The 14,174-nt window shown below is 55.5% G+C and overlaps 1 pseudogene; it reads left to right on the top strand.

The window, feature by feature from the left end:
* Nucleotides 1–12,847, top strand: part of LOC149993927 (ferritin light chain-like) — a 48,093-nt pseudogene extending 35,246 nt beyond the window's left edge.
* The last annotated feature ends 1,327 nt before the right edge of the window (nt 12,848–14,174 follow it).

Raw genomic sequence — 14,174 nt, 5'->3', positions numbered from 1 at the left:
TTGGGATGAAATCCCAGCTCAGCCATTTTCTGCACTGCCACCCCTGGGCCCATCACAGACCCTTCCTGCCCCGCCCCTGCAGAGGGGGACCCTACTGCCCATGTCATCGGGCTGCCTGAGAGGATTAAAGGGGAAGGACAGTTACGGAGCCGCGTCGCACGTTCTTGGCACACGCGGCAGGTGCTGACTCAGCGTTGGTCCCGTTGGATGTGAACACTGATCACGTCCCCACTGAACATGAGGCGACATGCGTGAGTCGGGGACGGGGCTAGAGAGCACACTGGTATCCGCATGTCTTCGCTGTTTCTTTCTGGAATTATTTCGTCCCTTTTAAATGGAAGAGCACGTACGATATAAGACAGGGTGTGAGAACAATTTAAAGTGAGAGGAGGAACGGGCGGCAGGGCAGGGAGCGTTCCCGAGCGCGGAACCTCACTGTGCGGGCCCCGGCAGCCGGCTGCGTCCCGAGGACTGACCAGTCCCGGGCAGCGGGCAGGCCTGTCTGCAAAGCCTCCCTGCCCAGCTGCAAGGACGCTTACGTAAGCCACACCAGGTCACAGAGTGAGCAGTGAGTTTGCAAAAGGCAGACCTCCTGCTGAGGAATGTCTCTCGTTACAGAGGTCGCCGGGGACTCTGGCTGGCTGTCCCCAGGGCACTGGCTGAGTGAGCCAGCGCCACTCGGCCCACGGACCTCAGCCCCCCACGCGCCTCCCCCCTCTGCCCACACCTGGACTCCCACACAGGCTGTTCCCTGGGGCCCTGGGTCTCTAATTACCATGGCATTTAGGAGTTTCCGGGGGTGGGGGGTCTCCCTCTTCGCCCCTTTTCCCCCTCCCCTCCTCTCTTATCATCTCTTGCCTCACTAATGATGACATTTTCACCAAATGGCAATGACAAGAGAAATTAGTTCACAGCCTTTGGCAACTGGATATTGAGCATTCGGATTAAACTTTCGAAAGGGAAATATCTGAGCAAGCGAGGAAGTGATTGGTGTTTGGGAAAGACTTCGGGGTGGGACCGTCAGCAGAAGCCGCAGACCCCCCGGGGGGGGGGCGGGAGGACACATGGGGAGCTCAGAGAACCGGGCAGCCCGCACACGCAGGCGCCCTCCGTGGACACGCGGGCAAGGCAGAGAGTTCATGTCCACACTCGACTGCAGCCGAAAACTGCCAAGGAGCTCCGGGCCTTAATGAGCCCATCAAGCTGGGACGCTCTGACTGTATCTCTGCAGCTAATTGGCCACCGCATTTGTCTCCCATCAGTTCCCCTCTGGCGTCCCCACTCGCCACCCCCTCTTCCCAATCACCGAAAATTATGAAGAAGGTCTGGCATGCAGCAGGGCGCGACGCTTCCCCCGTCATGTGCCCCTGGCACTTCTCTCATTGCGTTTGAAGTCAGGAAATTAGACCTAATGAAGGACTGTCCCTGCATGTGAACCATACAGACGGGTGCCCGTGTGACAGAGCTAACGCCCATGGGGACAGGCGCGCACTGCCTCGCTGTCCCTGGCATTCCCGTACACAGGTCTGACAACAGCCCAGAATAACTGCTCGCCGAGCCCCGGAGCCGCCACATTGCTGTACGCTGCCCAAGGCTCCTGCCGGAGGGGGACCGTGTGCGACCTGCCCGCCCCTTCCGGCAGCCCGTGTCCTGCCTGGAGTCGGGCTGTACACACAGCCGCCCTGCAAGGCCTGCTTATTCTAGGTCCCTTTTGTCCCCCAAGGCCTTCCCACCTGACTTCCCTTGGTAACGCGTACAAGGAGCGCTGGATTCTCAGGCTGGCTCTGCCTCCTTCCAGCGTCCTGGTCTCTAGGCCTCAGTTTCCCCATCTGTAAAGGGGGATGATTGGCCTTGGGCCTCTGAAACCTTTCCCAGAAGCCCCGTTTAGGCTAAAAGGACAATTCCATCTGGCTTAAGCACCGTCTCAAGTCCCCAGCAAGATACGAACAACTGAGACCTCTCCCCCGCCCCAGCTCTGGGCCTTCCACGTTAGGTCCGTTCTCAGCCTGCCTTTCGTTTCATGGTGGCAGAAGGGCTGCCAAGAGCCCAAAGCCTTCACCATCCCAACAGAGAGGCACGTAGCAGAGTCTTCCATGACAATCCAAAACGAAGGTCTGAAACTCCATCTCAACAAAAAGACTTGGTTACATGACCATCACGCAGGGAATCTGCAGCTCTGCTTGGCCAGCGAGTTCCAGAACCACACCTACCCAAGCTTCCTGGGCTGAGGGCTGAGGATCGGTGATTCTTCAAAGGAAATTCCGGAGGGGTGGGGCTTCCTGAAAATAAGGGACAGCTCCCAAGGCCCCCGAGCCATCAGAAGAGGCCAAGTGAGGCTGTTTTGTTAGAGTTCAGGTGTATTGAACTAAATGAGTAAGGGCCAAAAGATACTTACAAAAATAATGAGGTGTTCTCATTGTATACGTCTAACACACCCACAAAGAAACCACAGCTGACCCTCGAACAACACAGGGATTGAGGCACCAGCACCCCATTCTGCAGTGGAATGGGGTATTGACTGGAAAGTTCACATGCACTCGCACACACAAACACATGTGCACACAAAGTCGCTTTTCTTCCCTCTTCTCCATCTTTCCTCCCTGCCCCTCTTCCTCTCTCCCTCCCTTCCCCCGCCCCCCTCCTGCCCTCTAGTCTCCCTCCACAGCCCTCCCTCTGCCTCCCCAACATGGGTGTGCACAGGCTTTACCTCTTATTCCCAGTTTTACTGGACCTTTCTATGTTTAGATATGTTGAGATACACAGGTACTTAGGCACCTGCAGTATTCACAGCTCTCCAGGTGTGGGGACTAGAGCAACAGGCTCTACCCTACAGCCTGGTGCGCACTAGGCTAGGCCGTCTAGGTCTCTGTAAGTGCGCTCTGTGATGCTGGCGCAACCACGAAATCATCGGACCGCGCGTGACTGTCCTTGACCCTGAGAAGTTGACCGAGAACAAGGCCGATTGCTCTCAGGCTGGGAGAGCCGCGGCCACCGTCCCCAAGAGTAGGAGAGAGGCAGCTTTAGCCCCGTGCTTGAAGGTTTTGAAGGGGACAGGTGAGGATTTGCACATTCTGGATTCCTGGCTGGCAGAGACCCGCATTCTAACAGACCCCCGCGGAAGGTAACAATGCCTGGAGCTGGTGTGGCGTCTCAGGGGGGAGCGTGAGTCCCCGTTGCGGGACCAGCCTGTGCACTCGAGACCTCTTCCTTTGTATGAGCTCGAGAAGAAAGAAAAATGCAGGGGAGGGAACAGACTGCCTCATGGGTGATTTGTCAAAGGTTTTGAGGGTCTGAACCAAACAGCTCTGTCCTCTCCTTCAGCTTCTCGGCACTTCTCTGGCTGCCTGTGGTGTGCAGCTGATTTCCTCTGACAAAGACTCATCCGGCGTGAACTCAAATGAAAATATTGACAGTCAGCCGAGGGGGTAATTAGAGGGCCCGAGTTTAACGCCACTGACATAATCCTGCTCCCGTTGGAAGGGTTGAGAAGGTCTTCCCACCCTCCAGTAAGCAATTACCCAGCGCCGGCCCCGCTCCTCTGCCTGGGAGGCTGGCTACAGCCTGGGAAGCAATCAGAGGGGCTGAAAATGAGATGGGGGAGGGGTGGCGGGGTGAGGCCCAGAAATGGTGTATCTGCAGGACAGGAGAGAGTCTGGGAAGGCAGGGAGGGGAGAGGCCTCGGGGAGCCCTAGAGGGACTGGGCAGGGGCAGGCGGAGCAGGGAGAATGGGGAGACGGGGGAGAGAAGCGCAGAGGGGAGGGAAGACCAGGGCCCATGAGCTGCGGGGCAGAGAAGGATGGAGAGGAGGGGAGAGGGGCCGCGCGGGCGGCGCGGTCGGAGTCTGAGCGGCATCGACCGGGTGCCAGCTCCGCAGATCGGATTGGTCGCAGGCGGGGCCCTTAGGGCGGGGCCGCCATCGATCCTGCCGCCCTGTCGCTCCGAGTGGGGACCGCGGCGGTTCCTGGCCGCGCTCCCGGCCGCGGGCGACGCCCGGATAAGTGGAAGCAATTGGGCCGGGCGGCTCCGAGGCACACATGCCCCGCGCGGGTGCCGCGGCCCCGGCTCGGCGCAATTAGGGCTGAGTGTCTAAATCGGCCAAGTTCACCGCAGAGCATGTCCGGCGCCGTGTTTACCGCCGAGACGTGCCCGGCCCCTCCCCGCAGCCCGCCCCGCCGGGCGCTGTGCCACCGGGAGGCTGGGGCGCGGGGCGCTGGGCCGGGCGCGGGCAGCTGCGCACCCCAGACCCGGCCCTCCGGCGCTGGGCGCTCCCCTGCCCAGGGCAGCAGAGAGCGGAGACCTCAACGCCGCCCCCACCCGGGACAGCGTCCGCCCTTCCTGGGCCCGAGGACCTGCAGTTGTTCCCCTACCGGCTCTGCGACGCTGGGTGGGCGCTGGGCCCTCCGAGGCCGGCCCCTCTCTGCGCCACGGGGACAGGGGCACTGCTGCCCATAGGTTGGGGCTGGATGGGATCTGGTAGGCAGGGTTTACATATATGTGGGATCTGGTCCGTAGGTCATTGGGATTGTGTTCCCCCGAAGGCAGCAGCCAGGTATGGGAAGGCGACCGCTGTGTGTCCACTAACACGCAGGCAGTCCAACAGTTAGGAGCAGGAACTGACAAATACGCAGTAAATAATGAAGAAATGGGCATCACTAAGAACAATGATAGAACACGGCTCTCGTTTGCAGGGCAGGTCTCCGCGTGGGCCCGGGCCAGGCACCCGGCATTGATCACCCGCCTGGGAGACAGATACCGTCACCCTGATCTCTCAGTGGCAGAAACTGAATGTCAGGTGGTTAGGGCTTTGTCCCAGGTCCCCAGCTAATAAGTAGGGAACCAGAGACTTGAACCCAGCCCCCCACCCTGTCTCTACCACTCAAAGCTGTGTCTACAGAGGACCCAGCTAAAAATGAATAGTCTCGCCAATCAAGAGCCATGGCTAATGGATGATTATGTATGTATTTTACCAAAATCAGTCTTGTGCCTGCCTCGTCTTCTTTGCTTCGCTCAACAGTGATGTACTGGGCAGAGCCAGGGGATGAGGGCGGTGTAAAGGGTGCCAGCCTGCGGCAGGGTCAGGCCACCGTGCCAGGCACCAAGGCGCAGAGGAGGCTCCTATGCAGGAGCTTCTAGGACAGTGAGTCAGAGGTCAGAGGGGTTAACAGGGTGAAAGGCGGAGCCACACTTGGGGTGGAGCCGCCATAAGGGGAAGCTGAGGAGTGAGATCCGGCCCAAGGGAGGTCGGAAGAGCTCTGCGGGGGCCCTGTAGACACACACGGGGCCCTGGGGGTGGCTCTTGGGCTCACTCGTGTGACTGCAACATCTTTTAACAAGACCAGGCACTGTACAGGATGTGCGATTTCATCATTCACCCCTCCCCAAGCATTTCTCATGTTTCCCTTAAGCCTCAGAGCCACCCCCCAGGTAGTTCCCATGCCCCCCAGTTTACAGAGGAGGGAGTGGAGACCCGGAGAGTGTAAGTCAGCAGGGAGCCGGGGTCCGCGTAAGTCTGCGTAACTTCAGACTGTGTTCTCTCTGCTCATCGCACTGCCACCCAGCCTCACTGCTCCAGCAGGGCTTTCTGGAAAGTTCTGGTGGAGCATCGGAGGGAGGGCCCAGGCAGGCTGGCCAGCAGTGCGTGGGAAAGTGGCTGCCCACAAGGTGGGTCCTGACCCACTGCAATGGTCATCCCCACAGAAGGCTCGGAGAGCAGCCCACCATTGGACCACAGGACACGGATCGCTCTGCTCTGACACGTAGACATGTTCCTAATGATAAAGGCCCCCCCAATACCAACTAGGACAGGTGTGCAAATGTCTGGTTCATCCAGTTTGGATCAGGGGGTTTTACTCCCCCATATTTTACCACTTGCCTTGTCCCAGAATGCTTGTGAGTCTTTCATTCTTCCCTTTGGGAACTACAGGATCACCTAGCCAGCATGGAATTATGTTTCTACCCTTTCTGTCCCTTTAACATAACTAACGGTTACTGCACGCCAGCTCTCTGTCACTCATTGCTGTCATTCAACAGTCTGGTGGAGCAGGGGGTAATGTATTCTCAGAAAAGGAGCTAAGTTTTCTCTCATGTATCAACCCCTTATTCAGCCAAAGAATATTCACTGGGCATTTTCCTGCACACCGGGAAATATTCTAGACACCGTTCTACTCCCTTGGTGTAAGGTAGTAGACATAGTAGATGTTTATTGTTATTTAGTTCCACCTAAAATGCCTCCCCAAGCGTATAAGCTTGATGAAGAAAAATGGAACAAGACCTTAAAAAATGGAAGCGTGCTCATGGGTTGGAAGACTCAACTGGTGAGTTATTGTTAAAATGCCAGTTCTCCTCAGATCCATCCACAGAGTCGATACAGTCCCAACTAAAATGCCAGGTGGTGTTTCTGTAGAAATTAACAGGCCGAGTCTAAAATTTACTTGGAAAAGCAAAGCATCGAAAGTAACCAAAACAATCCTGGAAAAGCAGAACGGAGTTGGAAGATGAGCACCACATGATTTTCAGACTTACTATAAAGCTACCGTAATCAAGACAGTGTGGTACTGGCATTAGGACAGGGCTGCAGATCCGTGGGACAGAACAGGGGTCCAGAGATAGACCCTCTTCATCCATAGAGTTAGTTGGCAAAAGGTGCCAAGAAAACTCAATAGAGGGAAGAAATCGTCTTTACAAAAATAGTGTGGCCCAGCCACATGCAAACACAGGAACTCAATGCATACCTGCCCCCTATTTGAAAAACCCTTCAAGCATCCTGGTTCACTTGGTTTTTTATTCCAGCTCTGCCTCATCCAGACCCCAGACTGCATCCCCTGCCCCTGACATTGACTAAAGCCTCCGTTACTCAAACCCTCATTCGCACCGCAACGCACCCGGGTCAGCCATGCCACACACTGCCACGCTCCTCCCTCTTCTTTGTGCCGCGTTTATATTTCTGGCACCTGGTGACTTTCCTTACTTTCCTACGGAATCAACCACACGTTATGGCTTTGCCGTTACTGTTTCTGAGGATATATACAGCTGGGGGTTACTCCAGTAATCCGAGTTTGCCATTGGCTGAAAGCAGCTCCTTGGAAGCTTTGAAGCAGGGGAGAAATATAATTTGACTTATGTTTTCAAAGATCATTGTGATCAACCAGCAGGTCCTGACCAGAGTACTAGATTAAGAATAATAAGCCATGACCCTGGCTGGTGTGGCTCAGTGGATTAGGCGTCATCCTATACACGGAAAGGTTGTTGGTTCAATCCCCAGTCAGGGCACATACCTAGGTTACAGGTTCAATCCCTGGTCAGGAAGCCTAAGAGAGGCAACCAACCAATGTTTCTCTTTCTCTCTCTCTCTCTCTCCCCACCCCCCACCCAGAAGTAATGAAAAAATATACTTGGGTGAGGATAACAAAAAAGAGGAGGAGGAGGGAAAGAAGAAGAAGAAGAAGGCATGTCTGAGCTCAGTGGGAAGGAGTCCTGATTCCTTAGAAGCGTCACCCAGAGCCCAGGACGCAGGGTCACCAGGCACACCATGTGTATCTCCTGACCCTGCTTGGCCTCTCATTCTTCACTCAGGTAAACTGAGGCACAGAGAAATTTAGTGACTCACCCAGAGCCTCTCAGCTGGGAGGTGTGCTTCGTCCTTTTGTTCTACAGATGGTTTTCTTCATTTTGAGTCCCTTATTGAAGATGTCGTGATGGAGAGAGGCTACAGTCAGATTCTACAACAGTCAATCCCAAACATAGGCACCAGAGACTTGGCTCAGTGCTGACAACAGAAAAATGGGTGAGAAGTGGGCCCTGGCCTTGGGGGGCTCACACTCTGGTCAGCTTTAAATGACTAAAGTGTGGGACGAAGGCTGCAGCCGCTGAACATACATGGAAACACAGGGCAGCAGGAGCTGAACCCAGTGGGGAGGTCCGGAAGGTGGGTGCAATCTACACAAAAGTCCATTCGGGTTGGGTTGGTTGCACACCTTGTCCAGAGTCAGATAAGAAAATGTCCTTTTTTTAACGCCATCGCATTCCTCCGTGTCATTCTATAAATATTTGCTTAAATGTCTGCTGAGCTCTCTCTCCTCACATCAGGCTCCTCACAGCCAAGGCCACGGGGGAAGGATGACTGGGGGAAAGCCAGTCCCAGGGGGGTGGGGGTGGGGGACAGGGGACAGGAACACCTCTCCCGAGGCCCTAGGCAGCAGGTCCTGACAGAGGAAAGTAGACAAGGCTGGGAAACGTGGCTGGCGGCCACATGAGACCCCCAGGGGACCAGTGGCACAGCTTCCTGCCCTCCAAAACCTAATTTTAGGAAAAACCCCTATTGTATTAGGGTCCTCCAGAGAGACAGACAAAATAGGAGATGACAGAAAGAGAGAGAGAGAGAGAGAGCACATGCCAATAAGCTATAGATTGATATAGATCGATATAGGTCCATATCTAAGACACATAAGGTTTACGTAATAGCACAAATTAAAAATGTAATTTAATTTTAAAATGAATACATAAATATCAAACAAATAAGATACATAAGATTTATACCTACTGCTCTGACGGGTTATATTCTCAGGCGGATGGGTGTACGTGATATCTAGTTAAAGAGACTGGTCATCAGGACCCGGCTGGTGAGACTGAGGAGGCCGACGAACCCCACAATCTGTGGCCGGCTCGCTGGAGCCCCAGGAGAGCTGACAAAGCTCCGGGGGTCTGTCTGAACCTGAAGACAGAAGAAGCCCAGTGTCCCCCATTGAGAGACAGCCAGGCAAAGAGAGCGCCAGGGCTCCCTTCATGCACCATTTTGCTCTCCTCGGGCCTCCGAGGGCTTGGAGGAGCACCCCCACACACAGACACACCGGGGAGGGCCATCTGCTTGACTCAGTCTACCGATTCCAACGCTACTCTCAGTCAGAAATGGCCTCACGGACCGGCCAGAAATAATGTCTAACCCAACACCTGGCGCCCTGTGGCCCAGTCAAGTTGACACACAAAATTCGCCATCATTTAATATATCTCCGTGCGAATGTGAATTTGAACACATAACGCTCTCCGACATAAATCTGTGATAAATAACGTATTTTACGTACCCGTTTTTATCGCAGGAAAAGAACGGATGTTTTCAGGAGGGAAAAGGGTAAGGGCTGCTTCGTGTCAATGTGCTCCCGGTTCTACCTGGGCCATCCCCCCACACCTGACACCCAGAACAGGCAACACATGCTCATGCGCTGGGAGACGTTCTGGGTGCTTCTTGTGCCCTTTGCCAGGACCTCTCCACCCCACCCCTGTCTGCAGTCACACTGTGGAGGTCATCAAGGTGCAGGTGCAGTCCCATCACTGTGCCCCCTGGGCCCTGAGCTGAGCGGGTTTCAGTTCCTGCTTGGGGCACCACTCAGACCTGCTCTGTGCGCACCCCCATGGGCCCATCTTTGATCAGGGGCACCTGCAGCCAATGGGCAGGCCCTTCCCCCTTCGGTCCTTTGGGCAGATGGGTGTCAGGTGCGCTCCATAAACCTGCCCGGAAAGTCCCAGCCAAATCAAGCACCAGTGGCCCATGTTGGGAGCCAAGTCCGTCATCCGCCCTTGGGTTGGCTTCCCCGCCTGTTCATGCCCCTGCGCTGTACTCCTGGGGTCACGCTCCTAAAGAGGCTGCCTTAAAAGGCAAGTCTTTGTCTGGCTCTGATTTCTGGGGAAGTCATTCTAAGACTGTTGGATTCTGTTATGTTATTTTATTCTGCTCTTAGAAACCCTACTAATGAGCCCAAAGTTGCCATTGTATTCCGTGACTAATCTAAAAATTCAACAGGCGTCCCAAAATGTCACCCCGACTTCTTTCAAGATGGAGACACTCCAAATGAGCTGGTCGCAGAATCAGCACTGACCCCAGAGTTAAGCCCCCGCTGCTCTGTGGAAACAGAGGAAGACTCCTTCAGTCTGTTTGCAGGTCTAGGTTCTCAAGTTTTCTGACTGCAGATCTGTCTGGCAGCAAGACCGCCTGAGTCATTAGTGTTTTCTTTTTTTATTCTGAACGCTGAGATGTCAGCCCGGGGATACCATTTATCAGGACTGCCCACAGTCAGCGCGAACAGAATCCCCCACACGCCTCCTCAGAGACCGCACTCAGCCGACTGCCTTCTGGGGGGCAGATGCCTAATATGCAATGATACCATCTTGGGATATTCAAAGACATTTCTGGAGAACAGTCAACAATTCCCCCAAATGGGCTGTTTCTTCCCCCCAGAGCTGGATTTCTAAGTCGGGGGAGCGTCCCAGGGCTTTTAAGCCCGTGGCCGTGAATTCTGCCCCCCAGGCTGAGGGCTGAAGCCCAGCAGGCTCAGGCTACGTGGGGCCGGGAGGCTGCCGGGGTGGGCGCACCGTCACCGTCCGCTCGATGGATCACGGCTCCACGTCTGCGAGTCACTCTGCTTGATGCTTGTAGAGGAGACGGGGCTGCCCAACAGGGCTCGCTAGTGTCAGAGGAGTCCCTGACGTGTTCCTGGGCCCCGGGAGTGGGGGGAGGAGGCTCTCTTTGGGCCACAACTTGGATACGGAACGCGATGCGGGAGGCGCTTCTACAGCACAGTGACCACACGCGATGACAGCCACAAACAGGTGAGATCATGTCTGTAAATCCCCCGAGGTGTTCAGAGAGCAGAAAGCCCGCCCGCCAGTCCGCGGAGGATCCGTGGGGCAAAGTCGCTTCCCTCCGACCTAGGCTCCCCCCCGAGAGCCGCCCACAGAACCAGCGCAGGCCACCGGCGGGCTGTTCTGGCCGGGAAATAACCGCTTCTCGCCTGACCCGGTTGGCTAGGGTGAGGCTCCATGTACTTCAGGGGCCACTGGGAGCAGCGACGTGACCCTCGGCGGGTCAGTCGCCATTTCTGGGGCTCAGAGTATCCACCTGTCTCTCCCCCTTCATCTGCCAGCCCCACTCTCCTGCTCTGACCGAGTTCGGAGCAAGCTCTTCCATGGAGGTAGCAGGCGACTGACTGCCTGAGACACCGTGTCTCCAGGTGACCCCTCAGCGTCCCCTATCATTGTCACACGTGCCCTGGGACAGCTCCTCACGGGGTCACTTAGGTCGTGCCTCCAGACCTGACTCAGCTGCAGGATTTCACTAGAACAGGTAAGCCGGTCACAGACCCAGCCCAGACCAGGAGGAAGCGTCTGTCCCTCTGAATCATGGGGGCCGAGGTGGGTCGGGGACGTCTGTGGAGGGAATACAAGGTGAACACTGGGGAGGGAAGAGAGACGGATGTCCTAAGTGAGACTTCCAGCCCTATGATCCTGTGGCGCCGAAGCCAGACCAAATGTAGCTAAAAAAAGACCAGGTAGCCATGGGGTGGGGGGAGGTGAGGGGCTGGAGGGACTGAGCAAAAAGGAAAAAGGACTCAGGAACACGGACAACAGTGTGGTGACTGCTGGGGGGTGGGGAGGGGGTAAGCGGACTTAATGTTAATGGAAAAAATACATACAATGGAAAAAAAGACCCGGGCAGGCTGGCTCCAGGGCGGCCATGAGCTACGTGTGAAATCCTAAAATGGTAGAAATAGCAGAAGCCTCGGAGAACTCCTCACCCCAGCCCCTGGGTCCCCAGGAGGCCACCCAGGGCCACAACAGCAGAGCTGAGCCAGACTCTGCCTGGTCTTCTGACCCCAGGGCCACAAGGGTGCCCAAGGCCAAGGGTGGGCGCATGCACCCTGCCTCTCTAACCTCCCTGGGAGCAGATCTTTTAAAATCCTCTTTAAAATTGTAGAAGAGCGCTGGCTGGTGTGGCTCAGTGGATTGAGCACCAGCCTGTGGACCAAAGGGTCGCTGGTTTGATTCCTGGTCAGGGCACAAGCCCGGGTTGCAGACCGGGTCTTCAATTTGGGGGCATCCGAGAGGCATCCGATCAATGTTTCTCTCCCTCTCTTTCTCCCTCCCTTCCCTTCTCTCTAAAAATAAATAAATAAAATCTTTATTTTAAAAAAACTGTGAGAGAATCAATATCCTGTGATATCGTCCTACAGTTTTGCAAAATGTTTCTCATTGGGAATAACTGGATAAAGGGAATGCGGGATCTCTCTGTATTATTTCTTATAACTTCATGCGACCCTACAATTCTCAATAAAAACTTCTATTAAAGAACTGAGAGGTCCCAGCCAGTGCGGCTCAGTGGGCTGGACATCATCCCACAAACCTGAAGATCTTGGGTTCGAGTCCTAGTCAGGGCACAAGCCTGGGTTGTGGGCTCGGTCCCCAGTCAGGAGGGTGTGCGAGAGGCTGCCAATGGATGTTTCCTTCACACATCAGAGAGTCTTTCCCTCCCTTTCTCCCCACCTTCCCCTCTTCTCCCCCCCCTTTTTTTTCTAACTGTGAAAGGATTGTCCAAATGGCATGAAATTATAAATCTAGTCAAGACTGTGCGGCACGTTTGACTCATCAAACCACTGAACCAAAGAGACAAACACGACAGAATTAGAGGAAAAGCACTAAAAATGCATGTGTGTGCGTGTGAGCATCACTCAAAACATAGTACGCATCGCCCGAGAAGAGCCTGGATGTGGGACAGGAGCTCTCGGCTGTAGGGGGTGTTGAAGCCCTGGGTCTGTCCCGCTCTAGGACTGGGGGCGGGCAGAGGTGGCTGGGAACGGGGACCAAGTGCGTCCTGTTAGGGCTGAACTGGGCCTCTCTTGTCCATGACGGGCCAGAATTCTACACCCACGATGCCGACAAGCACGTGCCGATGGGGCAGCTGGAGAAGCAGGGGGAGCCCCCAGCCACTGGGCGGCAGTGCCGTCTACATCACCCAGGCAGGGTGGCAGGGGACCGTGGCCGGTGTCCCAGCCGGCTGCAGACTGTTGACCTGAAGAGATGAGCGTGGAGCAGGAGGGCAAGCAAGCCCCCCCACCCCCATACACACACGCACACACTGCACTTCTTTCCTCTCCCCTCCTTTCCTTTGTCCTTGGCCCTGGTGTCTGCTCTTCACAGCACAGAAGGGATGCAGTCCGCCCAGGACAGCGGCACTCCTGCCCCGAGGGATGAAACACGCTGTCAGGTTGCTCTGTCACGGCCTCAGCCGCCGCCATACCTGCTCCTCTGAGAAATCCATGAGGAAAAGTGTGTTAAAAGGTCTTTGGAACTTGCGAGCTGCTATTTTTCTCTAGAGGTGAATGGCCATGGCCCTCCTGCCCCCGTGTGCTCGCAGGCTGGGGGTACTGATCATGGAACCAGCCCCCAAAGCCCTTGGACTCAGGGCCCCCTTGGGTGTGTCATCTCAAAGAAAGTATCTCATTCGTACTGTGTGTCTCCGGTTCCTCTGACCACAAGGCACCCGTCTAAAGAGCAAACGCTGTTTTTTCTTCATCCAAGAGCATGAGAAGCATGAGAACAGAGAGGTTAAGAACTTTCCCTGAGGTCACACAGCCAGGGGGAGTCCAAGCTGGGGTTTCGGCCCAGAGTCCCTGCCCAGCCTGCTTTCCCCTCCACCTCCTGTGGATGCTTGGAATATTAATTATGGAAGAGAAAGTTGCCATTCACTTTCCTTAAGTTCCAGGGAAAGTCAAGGAAATATCAATTTTTTGTTACAACAGTTAGAGCGTACTTTGGTTTCACACCACTTAGATAAGTGGTAAATATGTTTACAGAAATGTCATGGATGATGAATTGGAAGTGCACTGGGACATGTCATCTCCCCCCTTCACTTCTCAGGTGCGGGAGCTGAAGCAGAGCGAGGAGAAGGGGTCCATCTAGTCAGCGGCCCAGCCTGGGGCTCAGCCAGAGCACCCAGCACCCGGCTGGCAGGGTGGGTCACTTACCCGATCGGACCTCCACACGGCCCCACGCAGTGGACCCCCTTCATTCCACCCCTACCTGTGACCAGGACATAGGGGCGGAGAGAGGCCAAGTGACCCGCTCAAGGTCACATGGTGGGGAAGGAGCAGGAGCTGGGGTGGAGGCCAGGTCGCGCTCACCTCGAAGGTCGCTCCCAAGGTCACGCTATGCCATCCCTGCCCCCCACCCAGCCGTGGCAAGGCTGCAGAAGTGTTTTGCATGAGACAGACTCTGTTTGGCACCCTGGTTCCACCACTTCCTACCCAGAGAGCACTTAGCTGCTCCTTTGGAATTCAGTTTCTCTGTCCGTGACACGGGCGTCATGCGGCACCTGCCTCGCAGCATTATTGTAAGGCCTGAGATAGCCT

The sequence above is a fragment of the Furipterus horrens genome, unplaced genomic scaffold (assembly GCF_987537825.1).
Source record: "Furipterus horrens unplaced genomic scaffold, mFurHor1.1.pri manual_scaffold_13, whole genome shotgun sequence".
NCBI classification, from domain to species: domain Eukaryota; kingdom Metazoa; phylum Chordata; class Mammalia; order Chiroptera; family Furipteridae; genus Furipterus; species Furipterus horrens.
Note: the sequence above shows the minus strand (reverse complement) of the source record. Positions and strands in the feature narration are given on the sequence as shown.